This window comes from Scyliorhinus torazame, chromosome 6 (genome assembly GCF_047496885.1).
Source record: "Scyliorhinus torazame isolate Kashiwa2021f chromosome 6, sScyTor2.1, whole genome shotgun sequence".
Classification (NCBI taxonomy): Eukaryota; Metazoa; Chordata; class Chondrichthyes; order Carcharhiniformes; family Scyliorhinidae; genus Scyliorhinus; species Scyliorhinus torazame.
The window spans coordinates 180,517,137-180,532,097 of record NC_092712.1 but is presented as its reverse complement, the minus strand read 5'-3'; the positions used below and the strand labels follow the sequence as shown (position 1 = coordinate 180,532,097).

Here is a 14,961-nt window from a genome sequence, read left to right as displayed (position 1 = left end):
AAATGTTGTCCAGCCAATTCACTTGCTCTATTTAATCGTTCCCTAAAATTTGACACGTAATCCAATACTGTAATTTCCGATTTCTCACCCACCACTTTTTCCTTAATCAATTTAAGTGGTCCTCTTACCTCATGACCAAAAATTTGCTCAAAAGGACTAAATTTGATAGACTCATTAGGTGCATCCCTATTTGCAAACAATATGAATAGATTCCTTTATCCCAATCCTCTGGATAATCTTGTCAATACGCCCTCAACATTGTCTTTAATGTCTGATGCCACCTTTCTAATGCTCCCTGCAATTCTGGATGGTACGCAGTTGATTGAAATTGTTTTATTCCTAAGCTATACATAGCTTCTTTGAATAACTTTGAAGTAAAATTTGATCCTTGATCTGATTGAATTTCTATGGGCAGTCCATATCTAGTAAAGAATTTAAGTAACTCCTCCACAATCCTTTTAGCTGTAATATTACATACTGGAATGGCCTCTGGAAACCTAGTAGACACATCCATTATAGTCAAAAGATATTGATTCCCACTTTTTGTTTTAGGATGCAGTCCTACACAAGCGCTTAGGACCCTTGGAAAAGGTTCCTCAAATGCTGGAATGGGTATTAAGGGTACTGGTTTTATCACTGCTTGAGGTTTCCCTATCACTTGACATGTGTGACATGAGTGGCAAAATTTAACTACATCTTTATGTAGTCCAGGCCAATAAAAATGTTTCTGGATTTTACCTTGAGTTTTCCTTATTCCCAAATGACCTCCCACTGGTACCTCATGTGCAACTCGCAACACCTCCTTTCTATACCCTACCGGCAATACTACTTGATGAACTTCTGCCCACTTTTCATCCACCTGCATATGTACAGGTCTCCATTTTCTCATCAAGACATCATTTTTACGGTAATAACACTCTGGTATACTCTCAGATTCCTCTTCCGTATATGCTTTCTGATATATCCTTTTTATTTCTACATCTTTATGTTGTAACTCCGTCAATTTTCCTGAGCTAAAAATATCCGCCTCATCCTCCACCTGTCCTTGTTCTTTTTCAACCATCTGATCAAAAGTTGTTTCTGATAATTGCACTTTTACTTCATCTTCGCTCTTTGATTTCTCCTCTTGTCTTAACCTGTGACTTTGCGACCTTGTTACCGCACAATCCGGGAAAAATCCCAGGATATTCGTCCTTCAACACTTCAGTTGACTGATTTTCCACTGGCTTATCAACCACAGTAGGCATCACTCTCACCTGCGATCCAGCTATATCATTACTCAAGATAAACTGTATTCCTGGACAAGATAGTTTATCTATTACTCCTACTACCACTTCACTGCTCTTCACTGGTCTTTCCAACCTTACCTTCTATAATGGAACGCTACTCCTCTCACCCTGAATTCCACATATCACCACCTTTTCTGGCAACATTCATCCCAAACTACATAATTCCTAATTTCTTACCATTAAAGATTGACTAGCCCCTGTATCTCTTAAAATTGTGACTTATTTACCTGCTCCTCCTGATACACATGAGTATACTTTACCCACCCAAGTAAATTCTTTAAATACATCTGGCACTTTCTTAACAATTACTTTTTGAACAGGCTGTAGAATCATTTGCACCTCCTTTGCTTCCCTTGGGCTTTCCTTTACCACTCTAACAAACCCCTCTGTCTTATCCTGTTTTACCAGATCAGCCTTCCCAGTGCTTTTCTTCAACCACCAACACTGTAACTTTACATGGCCTAGTTTATTACAGTGAATACATCTGAAACTTTTCATTTCTTTTCCACCCTCTTGGATTTTGTTTTTAATCTGAGGTACACTCTCTTTATTGTCTCCCATCAGATCACCTTTACTTTTACCACTTGAGTATTTCTCATGTCCCCAGTTTCTATCCCTCACAGGCTGAAACTGATGTCGGAAACCAATCTTTGATTTATGAACTAATACATAATCACCTGTCATTTCCGCTGCTAATCTCGCAGTTTTAACCCTCTGTTCTTCCACATGAGTTCTCACTACATCAGGAATTGAATTTTTAAACTCCTCCAAAAGTATAATTTCTCTGAGAGCTTCATAAATTTGGTCTATTTTCAAAGCCCTTCGCCACCTATCAAAATTACTCTCTTTGAGCCTTTCAAACTCCATGTATGTTTGACCAAATTCTTTCCTTAAATTTCTAAACCTTTGTCTGTAAGCTTCAGGCACTAGCTCATATGCACTTAAGATGGATTTCTTCACCTCCTCAAACGTTCCAGATACCCCCTCCGGTAGTGATGCAAACACTTCACTAGCTCTACCTACCAGCTTTGTTTCAATCAGTAACACCCTCATGTCCTGTGGCCATTTAATTTGTTTAGCTACCTTCTCAAATGAAACAAAAAAGGCTTCCACTTCCTTCTCATCAAACCTTGGCAATGCTTGGACATATTTAAATAGATTCCCACCAATCCTTTGACTATGATGCTGTTTCTCACTATCCTCATCACTATAATCCAACTGTATATTTACCTTTACGTCTGCCAATTATTACTGATTGTCATGTTTCATGGCCATTTTCTGAAGTTCAAACTCCCTCTCTTATCTTTTTCCCTGCTCTGTATCTCCCTTTCTTTTTCTTTTTGTTCTGCTAGGACTATTCTTTCTTTCTCCTTTCTTCTCTCTCCTTTTCTTTTTCCTCTCTCTCTCTTTCTCTTTCTTTTTCCTCTCTCGCTCTCTCTCTTTCTTTTTCCTCTCTCTCACTCTCGTATGCCAGCCGCTTTAATTCTTTCTCATGTTCCATTTGTTTAATTTGCAACTGAATTTTTGCCATTTCCAATGAGTCAAACTCTATCTCAGGCAACTTTAAATGCTTAACCACCGCCATAATTACCTCATCTTTTCGCATTTTGTCAGGTAATGTTAACTGCAATGTTCTTGCTAAATCTAATAGTCTGCTTTTCGTTTCTGTCCGTAAAGTACTACGTGTGACCTTCTCCACCCCCAAAAACCTCTGAGCCTCTGAAAGAGCCATTGTTCACAACACTCTCCCCACGTAAACTAAAATATCACACCAGAAAAGCAACAATCCTTCACTGTCTTTAAGTTCACAAAAGCCAATCCAATAGATAGACTTTTATTCCCGTTGAGCCCCCAATTGTTATGTGCGAGGTGTTTTCAGAACCCCAAAATGTATCATGGAGTTCAACCAACCTCTCCCTCTGATGGATTTCTTGCTTTTCTGAGCACACGGCTTTTCCCTCGGTGTGGGATTACAATTATGGACATGGGGGTTTTTAAACACAAAACACTGTTTATTCCATGATTTCAACATAACATCTTAAATAAACATTGGATCTCTTAACACCCCTTACTTCAAAGATAACTCAGAAAATATTGCAACAGTAAATAATTCCTTAAAATTTTCCTTCAAACTTCCAAGAGACTTAACACCTTTAAACAGTATCACATCATGTTAATATATATATAATATATATATAATATATATATATTTTCTGTAGAATGGCAGAGATAGATTAGCTTGAATGACTTCAGCTCCAGCACCTTGCTTTCTTCCTGCAAACTGCAAAACTAAACTGCAAACCAGAACTTCTCAAGCTGCTGTCTCAAACTGGCTTTCTCCTTTTAATCAGCTCACAGCAAAACAGCCAGGCACTTTTAAACTGCTCTCAACAGAACCAGCCAGGCACTTTTCAAACTTGCAGCTCTCTGGAAACACACAGACATACACACACACTGTTTTTTAAACTGAAACTAAAAATCTGCAAAATGGCTGACCTGAGCTTAGCCCCACCCACTCTCTGACATCACTGTTTTCTTAAAGGTACATTGCTTAAACATCCATGTCTTAAAGGTACCCTCACATGAGAAACGTATGAAATAGTAGCAGAAATTGGCCATTAGGCCCCTCGAGCCTACTCCATGGATGATCCCTTTGTGTTTTGAGTTCTACATTACCATCTACCAGCGATAACCTGTGATTCCTTTGCCTAACAAGAATCTATCTATCTCCACCTTAAAAATATTCAATACCCCTCACCGCTTTCTGAGGCTGATAGTTCCAAAGTCACACAGCCCTCAGAGAAAAAAAAAATCTCCTCATATCTGTCCTAAAAGAGTGACCCCCCCATATTAAAACAGTGCCCCCCTGGTTCCAGACTCAACCACAAGACGAAACATTGGGCGCAATTCAGTGGCCTTGTCTCGTTCGAGTGAGTGCGTGACAAGGCCGGTGAATAATAATAATAATCTTTATTACCACAAGTAGGCTTGCACTAACACTGCAATGAAGTTACTGTGAAAAGCCCCTAGTCGCCAAATTCCAGCACCTGCTTGGGTACACAGAGAATTCAGGATGTCCAAATTATCTAACAGCGTGTCTTTAGGGACTTGTGGGAGAAAACCGGAGCACCTGGAGGAAACCCACGCAGACAACCTCACAGAATAGCAAGAAAGGCCAAAAGCGAGAACCGCACCTGGCACCAAACCGTATGCGATGCAGCCCTCAGCCATGACAATCACCGACTGCTCTATGTCTTGGACACCTTCACTAATGGTGCCAACGTCGTGCACCAGGCTCTCCACTGAGGCCGCCACCCGATCAGTGTTGGCCTTGGTGTCATGGATTGCCGGTGACATCTCCTGCACCTGTTGCCTCTGGGATTCCTCCAATTGGCTATGGACCTGCTGAAGTGTCGATGACATCCCCCTCTGAATATCCCGGCCACGCCGTAAAGTGTGCATCAGCTCTGGCTAAACCTGTTCCAGAGGTTTAGCATCTGACTGAAGTGCTGCTTAAGTGCTGCTCGACCTTGTTAGCTGGGGGGTTAGCGAGCACAGTTCCAGCATTATTTGCAGAGGATGAAGCCTGTGGGGCCTCCTTAAGGGGACCAATTAATGTCTTATGGTGATGGTGTCACCAAGCTGAGCAGCAGGAAGCATGCGGCAGTTCCCGCTCAGTACCACACTTCAAAACGTTTTGGAAGAATCGCGCCCATTCTTTCCACATCCACCTTGTCAAGTCCATTCAGAATCTTATATACTTCAGTCAAGTCACCCCTAACTCTCCTAAACTCCAGTGGAAACAAACCCAGTTTGTCCAACTTTCCTCATTCCTGGTATCAATCTAGTACAGGATTTTTCAAACTCAGGATCGCGACCCAAGCGATCAGTCGTGGTGATCCCGATCATGGGAGAAGGGCCCAACAGCTACGACAGGGTATGAAGAACTTTGGCTGCGGGAAGTCTCCAATTGGCTGGGGCGTTCGAGGGGCGGGGCGACAGGAGGCTGGGCTGTTTGCTGGTCACTGCGCATGGAGGGGGAGTACAGGGGCTGATGGATGGCCAGGTGGGCACGCAATGCTAACAGTGGTGGCCACATCTTGGAACTCCGCACTTGTGCTCACCCTCTGCACACTGGTCAGCTCGTCCCCCACCACTGATCAGCAGTATGTGACCTGCGGCTCCATGGTAAAGCTGCTCAGCGGCCAGCACAATACCCACTTCCAATCCCATGATGTGAAGTATGGGTCGAGAAATGGTCAGTAGTCTGTGACTGGGGTGGATGCACCTGACGACAGTAACAACTGCTGGACAGTGAGAGGGAAGCCAGGCCAGGTTTGTCAGTGAAGAATACCGATCAAATGTGGCCAGTCAATACACTGACACATGTAAACACTGGAAGAAACCTACACAGTCATCACTCTGTGTCACCACACTCTGCAAAATAGGAAGTAAGTGCTTTTGGTGAGAATGGAGAAGGAGATGATTTGGATGTTTGGATAGTGCATGCAGCGGAACAAAAGCACAAAGAACAAAGAACAAAGAAATGTACAGCACAGGAACAGGCCCTTCGGCCCTCCAAGCCAAACCGACCATGGTGCCCGACTAAACTACAATCTCCTACACTTCCTGGGTCCGTATCCCTCTATTCCCATCCTATTCATGTATTTGTCAAGATGCCCCTTAAATGTCACTATCGTCCCTGCTTCCACCACCTCCTCCGGCAGCGAGTTCCAGGCACCCACTACCCTCTGTGTAAAAAACTTGCCTCGTGCATCTACTCTAAACCTTGCCCCTCTCACCTTAAACCTATGCCCCCTGGTAAGTGACCTCTCTACCCTGGGGAAAAGCCTCTGACTATCCACTCTGTCTATGCCCCTCATAATTTTGTAGACCTCTATCAGGTCGCCCCCTCAACCTCCGTCGTTCCAGTGAGAACAAACCAAGTTTATTCAACCGCTCCTCATAGCTAATGCCCTCCATACCAGGCAACATCCTGGTAAATCTCCTCTGCACCCTCTCTAAAGCCTCCACATCCTTCTGGTAGTGTGGCGACCAGAATTGAACACTAGACTCCAAGTGTGGCCTAACTAAGGTTCTATACAAGATGGGAGCGAGATGATGCTGTACACTTCAAACATGCAGGCACCCAGGTCTTTCTAATGATAACTGGATAGCAATATTGTCATCCAATCCAAGGCCAGCTTGAGGTCCATGGCACATTCAACCCCAATGCCAACAATGACTGGACTGTAATGGAGGGTGTCTTTATCAAACTCAGTGCCAGGTCATTGAAACATGATGAGCTATAGTTTAATTTTCATAAGACTATGTGCAGGGAACCAAGGAGGCCAGTAAGAAATAATTGATGTGTTGGGTGTTCTAGATCACATACAGGTCACCAACACTAGAAATAGTGCAACACTATTTTATTGAATCATGAACTGTTTAAACATACTCAGACTGTGGGTTAATACGATACTAGCTTTAACTAAAGACTTTTGCCTTGTCCTAACTAGTCGATGCACTCAGCGCATGGTGAATGTCTGTATTGCAGGCTGTGAGCTCTGCCCTCCTAGCTAGCTGCTACTCGAATGAGCGGGAACTCTGATGCCTCCTGTCTTTCTAGTGCGTGTGCTCTCACTGGTGATTGGCTGCAGTGTTGTGTGTGTTGATTGGTCCCACTGTGTGTCCATCAGTGTGTGTCTGCACCATGCTATACTGGTATGTATTATGACATCCCCCTTTGATAAAAAATGTACCTGCATGGCAATAAATAGTGTATTGTGAATGTTCCTGACTACGTGTGTGCAAAATATTTACAGGACTATGTACATAAAAACTAAGCTATTTACATGGGAAGGTGCCTGGTGCAGAAAAACAGTGTGTCACAAGAATAACGAGATGAACACTGTATACAAACCACTTGAACGATTAAACGGAAGAACAGAACAAATCAGAAAGCCCATAAGTCCACAAAGTTCACAAATTAAGTCTCTGAGGTGGGCGACAAATTCTGGTTGACCGCCTCAAAGGGTGGGGCGAGAGCCGCCGGCTGAGGAGTGGGCTGGACTGCGTCAGAGTGAGGAGGATGCCGAATGACCTGAATCTCTGCATAGTCCAGGTCAGGGTCAACAGGAGGGTGTGGCAATGGTGGAGGATCACGTAGCGAACGCGGAACGAGACGAAGGGCATGTCGATTGCGGCGCAGAATGGAGCCATCCGGTAGACGAACCAGGAACGAGCGGGGGGCCACCTGCCGAAGGACCACAGCGGTTGCAGACCAGCCACCATCCGGAAGATGGATATGGGCGTTGTCATCTTGAGCCAGAGCAGGGAGATCAGCTGCACGGGAGTCATGAGCCACCTTGTGCTGTGCACGAGACAGTTGCATTAGTTGAAGGACCGGAACGTGGTCGAGGTCTGGGATATGAATGGACGGCACCGTCATCCTCATGGTGCGACCCATGAGCAGCTGGGCTGGCGACAGGCCAGTGGACAGTGGGGCCAAGCAATAGGCCAGCAGGGCGAGGTAGAAATCGGACCCAACATCGGCAGCCTTGCAGAGGAGCCGTTTGACTATGTGGACGCCCTTCTCCGCTTTGCCGTTGGATAGGGGCACAGGGGACTGGATGTCGCATGCACAAAGTTGTACCTCCTGGCAAAGTTGGACCATTCCTGGCTTGCGAAGCAGGGACCATTGGCCAACATCACAGTGAGTGGGATGCCGTGTCGAGTAAAGGTGTCCTTGCAGGCACGGAAGACTGCAGACGATGTGATAAACATAGAACATAGAAAAATACAGCACAGAACAGATCCTTCGGCTCACGATGTTGTGCCGAACCTTTGTCCGAGATTAATCATAGATTATCATTTAATTTACAGTGCAGAAGGAGGCCATTCGGCCCATTGAGTTTGCACCGGCTCTTGGAAAGAGCACCCTACCCAAAGTCAACACCTCCACCCAACACCAAGGGCAATTTTGGACACTAAGGGGAATTTATCATGGCCAATCCACCTAACCTGCACAGCATTGGACTGTTGGAGGAAACCAGAGCACCCGGAGGAAACCCACGCAGACACGGGGAGGATGTGCAGACTCCGCACAGACAGTGACCCAAGCCGGAATCGAACCTGGGTTCCTGGAGCTGTGAAGCAATTGTGCTATCCACAATGCTACCGTGCTGCCCTTAAGAACAAATAAATCTACACTATATCATTTTACCGTAATCAATGTACCTATCCAATAGCTGCTTGAAGGTCCCTAATGTTTCCAACTCAACTACTTCCACAGGCAGTGCATTCCATGCCCCCACTACTCTCTGGGTAAAGAACCTACCTCTGACATCCCCCCTATATCTTCCACCATTCACCTTAAATTTATGTCCCCTTGTAATGGTTTGTTCCACCCGGTGAAAAAGTCACTGACTGTCTACTCTACCTATTCCCCTGATCATCTTATAAACCTCTATCAAGTCACCCCTCATCCTTCTCCGTTCTAATGAGAAAAGGCCTAGCACCCTCAACCTTTCCTTGTAAGACCTACTCTCCATTCCAGGCAACATCCTGGTAAATCTCCTTTGCACCTTTTACAAAGCTTTCACATCCTTCCTAAAATGAGGCGACCAGAACTGTACACAGTTCTCCAAATGTGGCCTTACCAAAGTTTTGCACAGTTGCATCATCACTTCACGGCTCTTAAATTCAATCTCTCTGTTAATGAACGCCAGCACATCATAGGCCTTCTTCACAACTCTATCCACTTGAGTGGCAACTTTCAAAGATGTATGAACATAGACCCCAAGATCTCTCTGCTCCTCCACATTGCCAAGAACCCTACCGTTAACCCTGTATTCCACATTCATATTTGTCCTTCCAAAATGGACAACCTCACACTTATCAGGGTTAAACTCCATCTGCCACTTCTCAGCCCAGCTCTGCATCCTATCTATGTCTCTTTGCAGCCGACAACAGCCCTCCTCACTATCCACAACTCCACCAATCTTCGTATCGTCTGCAAATTTACTGACCCACCCTTCAACTCCCTCATCCAAGTCATTAATGAAAATCACAAACAGCAGAGGACCCAGAACTGATCCCTGCGGTATGCCACTGGTAACTGGGATCCAGGCTGAATATTTGCTATCCACCACCACTCTCTGACTTCTATCGGTTAGCCAGTTTGTTATCCAACTGGCCAAATTTCCCACTATCCCATGCCTCCTTACTTTCTGCAGAAGCCTACCATGGGGAACCTTACCCTTATCAAATGCCTTACTAAAATCCATGTACACTACATCCACTGCTTTACGTTCATCCACATGCTTGGTCACCTCCTCAAAGAATTCAATAAGTCTTGTAAGGCAAGACCTACCCCTCACAAATCCGTGCTGACTATCCCTAATCAAGCAGTGTCTTTCCAGATGCTCAGAAATCCTATCCTTCAGTACCCTTTCCATGACTTTGCCTACCACCGAAGTAAGACTAACTGGCCTGTAATTCCCAGGGTTATTCCTAGTCCCTTTTTTGAACAGGGGCACTACATTCGCCACTCTCCAATCCCCTGGTACCACCCCTGTTGACAGTGAGGCCGAAAAGTTCATTGCCAACGGCTCTGCAATTTCATCTCTTGCTTCCCATAGCATCCTTGGATATATCCCGTCAGGTCCGGGGGACTTGTCTATTCTCAAGTTTTTCAAAATGCCCAACACATCTTCCTTCCTAACAAGTATTTCCTCGAGCTTACCAGTCTGTTTCACACTGTCCTCTCCAACAATATGGCCTCTCTCATTTGTAAATACAGAAGAAAAGTATTCGTTCAAGACCTCTCCTATCTCTTCAGACTCAATACACAATCTCCCGCTACTGTCCTTGATCGGACCTACCCTCGCCCTAGTCATTCTCATATTTCTCACATATGTGTAAAAGGCCTTGGGGTTTTCCTTGATCCAACCCGCCAAAGATTGCTCATGCCCTCTCTTAGCTCTCCTAATCCCTTTCTTCAGTTCCCTCCTGGCTATCTTGTATCCCTCCAACGCCCTGTCTGAACCTTGTTTCCTCAGCCTTACATAAGCCTCCTTTTTCCTCTTAACAAGACATTCAACCTCTCTTGTCAACCATGGTTCCCTCACTCGATCATCTCTTCCCTGCCTGACAGGGACATACATATCAAGGACACGTAGTACCTGTTCCTTGAACAAGTTCCACATTTGAAAAATGAAAAAAAAATGAAAATCGCTTATTGTCACAAGTAGGCTTCAGATGAAGTTACTGTGAAAAGCCCCCAGTTGCCACATTCCGGCGCCTGTTCGGGGAGGCTGTTACAGGAATTGAACCATGCTGCTGGCCTGCCTTGGTCTGCTTTCAAAACCAGCGACTTCTAAACAGCCCCTATTTCACTTGTGTCCTTCCCTGACAGCCTATGTTCCCAACTTATGCACTTCAATTCTTGTCTGACAACATCGTATTTACCCTTCCCCCAATTGTAAACCTTGCCCTGTTGCACGCACCTATCCCTCTCCATTACTAAAGTGAAAGTCACAGAATTGTGGCCACGATCTCCAAAATGCTCCCCCACTAACAAATCTATCACTTGCCCTGGTTCATTACCAAGTACTAAATCCAATAGTGCCCCTCCTCTGGTCGGACAATCTACATCCTGTGTTAGAAAAGCTTCCTGGACACACTGCACAAACACCACCCCATCCAAACTATTTGATCTAAAGAGTTTCCACTCAATGTTTGGGAAGTTAAAGTCACCCATGACTACTACCCTGTGACTTCTGCGCCTTTCCAAAATCTGTTTCCCAATCTGTTCCTCCACATCTTTGCTACTATTGGGGGGCCTATAGAAAACTCCTAACAAGGTGACTGTTCCTTTCCTATTTCTGACTTCAACCCATAATACCTCAGTAGGCTGATACTCCTCGAACTGTCTTTCTGCAGCTGTTATACTATCTCTAATTAACAATGCTACCCCCCCACCTCTTTTACCACCCTCCCTAATCTTATTGAAACATCTATAACCAGGGACCTCCAACAACCATTTCTGCCCCTCTTCTATCCAAGTTTCCGTGATGGCCACCACATCGTAGTCCCAAGTACCGATCCATGCCTTAAGTTCACCCACCTTATTCCTGATGCTTCTTGCGTTGAAGTATACACACTTCAACCCATCTCCGTGCCTGCAAGTACTCTCCTTTGTCAGTGTTCCCTTCCCCACTGCCTCATTACACGCTTTGGCGTCCTGAATATCGGCTACCTTAGTTGCTGGACTACAAATCCGGTTCCCATTCCCCTTCCAAATTAGTTTAAACCCTCCCGAAGAGGACTAGAAAACCTCCCTCCCAGGATATTGGTGCCCCTCTGGTTCAGATGCAACCCGTCCTGCTTGTACAGGTCCCACCTTCCCCAGAATGCGCTCCAATTATCCAAATACCTGAAGCCCCCCCTCCTACACTATTCCTGCAGCCATGTGTTCAGCTGCACTCTCTCCCTATTCCTAGCCTCGCTAACACGTGGCACCGGCAACAGACCAGAGATGACAACTCTGTCCTGGCTTTTAACTTCCAGCCTAACTCCCTAAACTTGTTTATTACCTCCACACCCCTTTTCCTACCTACATAGTTGGTACCAATGTGCACCACAACTTCTGGCTGCTCCCCCTCCCCCTTAAGGATCCTGAAGACATGATCCGAGACATCCCTGGCCCTGGCACCCGGGAGGCAACATACCTTCCGTGAGTCTCGCTCGCGACCACAGAATCTCCTATCTATTCCCCTAACCATTGAATCTCCTCCAACTATTGCTTTTCTATTCTCCCCCCTTCCCATCTGAGCCCCAGAGCCAGACTCAGTGCCAGAGACCTGGCCGCAAGGGCCTTCCCCCGGTAGGTCATCCCCCCCCCAACAGCATCCAAAATGGTATACTTGTTTTGAAGGGGAACGGCCCGATGTCGTGTAAACGTACCACTCCGGGTAGTTTGTAAAGTAGTCTACAATCAAGACATAGTTCCTGCCCAGCGCGTGGAACAGGTCGATGCCGACCTTGGACCAAGGGGACGTGACCAACTCATGGGGCTGTAGGGTCTCACGTGGTTGGGCCGGCTGGAAGTGCTGACAAGTGGGGAAGTTGAGCACTGTGTTGGTGATGTCGCCATTGATGCCGGGCCAGTACACAGCCTCTCGGGCCCGTCGGCGGCACTTTTCCACGGCAAGATGGCCCTCGTGTAGCTGTTCCAAGATGAGCTGGCGCATGCTGTGCGGGATGACAATGCGGTCCAGCTTCAGGAGAACACCATCGACTACCGCCAGATCATCTCTGATGTTGTAGAACTGCGGACATTGGCCCTTGAGCCATCCGTCCGTTAGCTGGCACATGACACGCTGTAGCAAAGGGTCAGCCGCTGTCTCGCGGCGAATTTGGACGAGGCGTTCATCTGTGGCAGGTAGATTGGAGGCCACGAAGGCCACATGGGCGTCAACCAGACAGACGAATCCCGCTGGGTCACACAGAGTGTTGACTGCCCTGGAGAGAGCGTCGGCAATGATTAGGTCTTTGCCCGGGGTGTATACCAGCTGGAAGTCGTATCGCCGGAGCTTGAGCAGAATGCGCTGGAGGCAAGGTGTCATGTCGTTCAAGTCTTTCTGTATTGTATTGACCAGCGGGCGATGGTCGGTCTCGACGGTGAATTGGGGAAGGCCCTACACATAATCATGAAACTTGACGACACCGGTCAAAAGGCCCAGGCACTCCTTTTCTATCTGCTCGTAGCGCTGTTCCGTGGGGGTCATGGCGCGTGACGCATATGCAACGGGGACCCATGATAAGGCCTCATCGCGTTGCAGGAGCACCGCCCCAATGCCAGACTGGCTGGCATCGGTCGACATTTTTGACTCTTTCGCTGGATAAAAAAAAGCTAAGACCGGGCCGTGGTGAGTTTGGTTTTGAGTTCTCTCCATTCGCGCTCGTGGGCAGGAAGCCATTGGAAGTCTGTCGTCTTCCTGACCAGGTTCCTGAGAGCCGTGGTATGAGAGGCGAGGTTCGGGATGAACTTCCCCAGGAAGTTGACCATGCCCAGAAATCGGAGGACCGCCTTCTTGTCCTCTGGCTTTTTCATGGCTGTGATGGCAGCCACCTTGTCCGCATCCGGCCGCACACCCAACTTGGAGATGTGGTCCCCTAGAAACTTGAGTTCCGTCTGACCAAAATAGCATTTGGCTCTGTTGAGGAGTAGGCCCTGCTCCCGTATGCGTTTGAACGCGCGCTGGAGGCGACTGACATGCTCCTGCGGGGTGGTGGACCAAATGATTATGTCATCGACATAGACGCGAACACCTTCAATGCCTTTCATCATTTGTTCCATGATCCTGTGGAACACGTCTGAAGCCGATATGATCCCAAACGGCATCCTGTTGTAACACTATCTGCCAAAGGGGGTGTTAAAGGAACACAGTTTCCTGCTGGATTTGTCGAGCTTGTTTTGCCAGAAACCTTTCGAGGCGTCAAGTTTGGTGAAGAGCTTGGCACGAGTCATCTCTAAGCTCGCCGGAAGGCTTTTTTACGCACACCATGGAACTGACCCAGTCGGTTGGTTCCGTAACTCTGGCGATCACTTCTTGGTCTTTGACGTCCTGCAGCTGCTGCTTGAGGCGGTCCTTGAGGGGTGCTGGGACTCTGCGAGGTGCATGCACCACAGGCGTGGAGTTCTGTTTGAATAGGATCTTGTAAGCATATGGGAGCGTGCCCATGCCTTCGAAAACATCGCGGTGCTGGTCGATGATGGCGTCGATTTGCGCCCTGAAGTCAGCGTCCTGGAAGGCAGACGTGTCATCAGGAGAGAGAGAGTGAACTCTTTGAATGAGGTTCAGCAACTTGCACGCCTGTGCGCCAAGCAGGGAGTTCTTCGAGGAGCCCACAATCTCGAAAGGAAGGATGGCTTTCGTGACTTGTGCGTCACTTCAAGTTGGCACTAGCCGGTAGCAAGAATGATGTTGCCATTGTAGTCCAATAGCTGCCAGACCGATGGCAGGATGGCTGGTTTGACACAAAGGCTTTGGAAAGCAGACCACGCCATGAGATTGGCGGAGGCACCAGTGTCGAGGCGGAATCATATTTGGGACCGGTTGACCGTCAGGGTGGCATACCACTCATCGTCTGGATCGATGCTGTATACTGACAGCGGCCGGTGTCTTTGCTTCGGGGACAGCCTGTTTTTCGTTACGACACTGACTCGAAAAGGCGCCTTCGGGTCCTCGGTGTCACTGCTGTGTGGGAGGTCTGCATCGGACTCGTGGGTTGAATTGCCCGAACATTCCTGCGAGGCTGGCTGAAGCGATATGAATTGGCAGGCTGAGCTGCTCGACAGAAGGCAGCATGGAGGCCAAGTCTTCCACATCGCAGGCATTGTCGAGATTTTGCGGGACATTGACGCTTTCAGTGGGCGGAGCCACAGTTGCCGCACGTCGTGACGTCAGCACGTTTGTTGCACCACCGCACATGCGCGGTGCGGTTGTACGTGGTGCGCGCCTGCGGATTACGTTCCTCAACGTCGCCGTCCCCTCGTTTGGTGCGCACAAGCACAGCAGTCCGCGTAATGTGTGCGAAATGGCCGCCCTCATCCAGGCTGAGGCCCTGGAGGTGCTCAATCACTTGGACCCGTTCCGCCTCGTGG

The 14,961-nt window shown here is 47.3% G+C and overlaps 1 long non-coding RNA gene and 1 pseudogene across 1 annotated transcript in view; one reads left to right on the top strand and one right to left on the bottom strand.

Annotated features, from left to right (window-relative positions):
* Positions 1-14,961, bottom strand: part of LOC140425756 (uncharacterized) — a 191,325-nt gene that overhangs the window by 149,684 nt on the left and 26,680 nt on the right. The gene's annotated exons all lie outside the window — the stretch shown is intronic.
* Positions 5,367-6,601, top strand: LOC140425755 (stromal cell-derived factor 2-like; annotated as a pseudogene).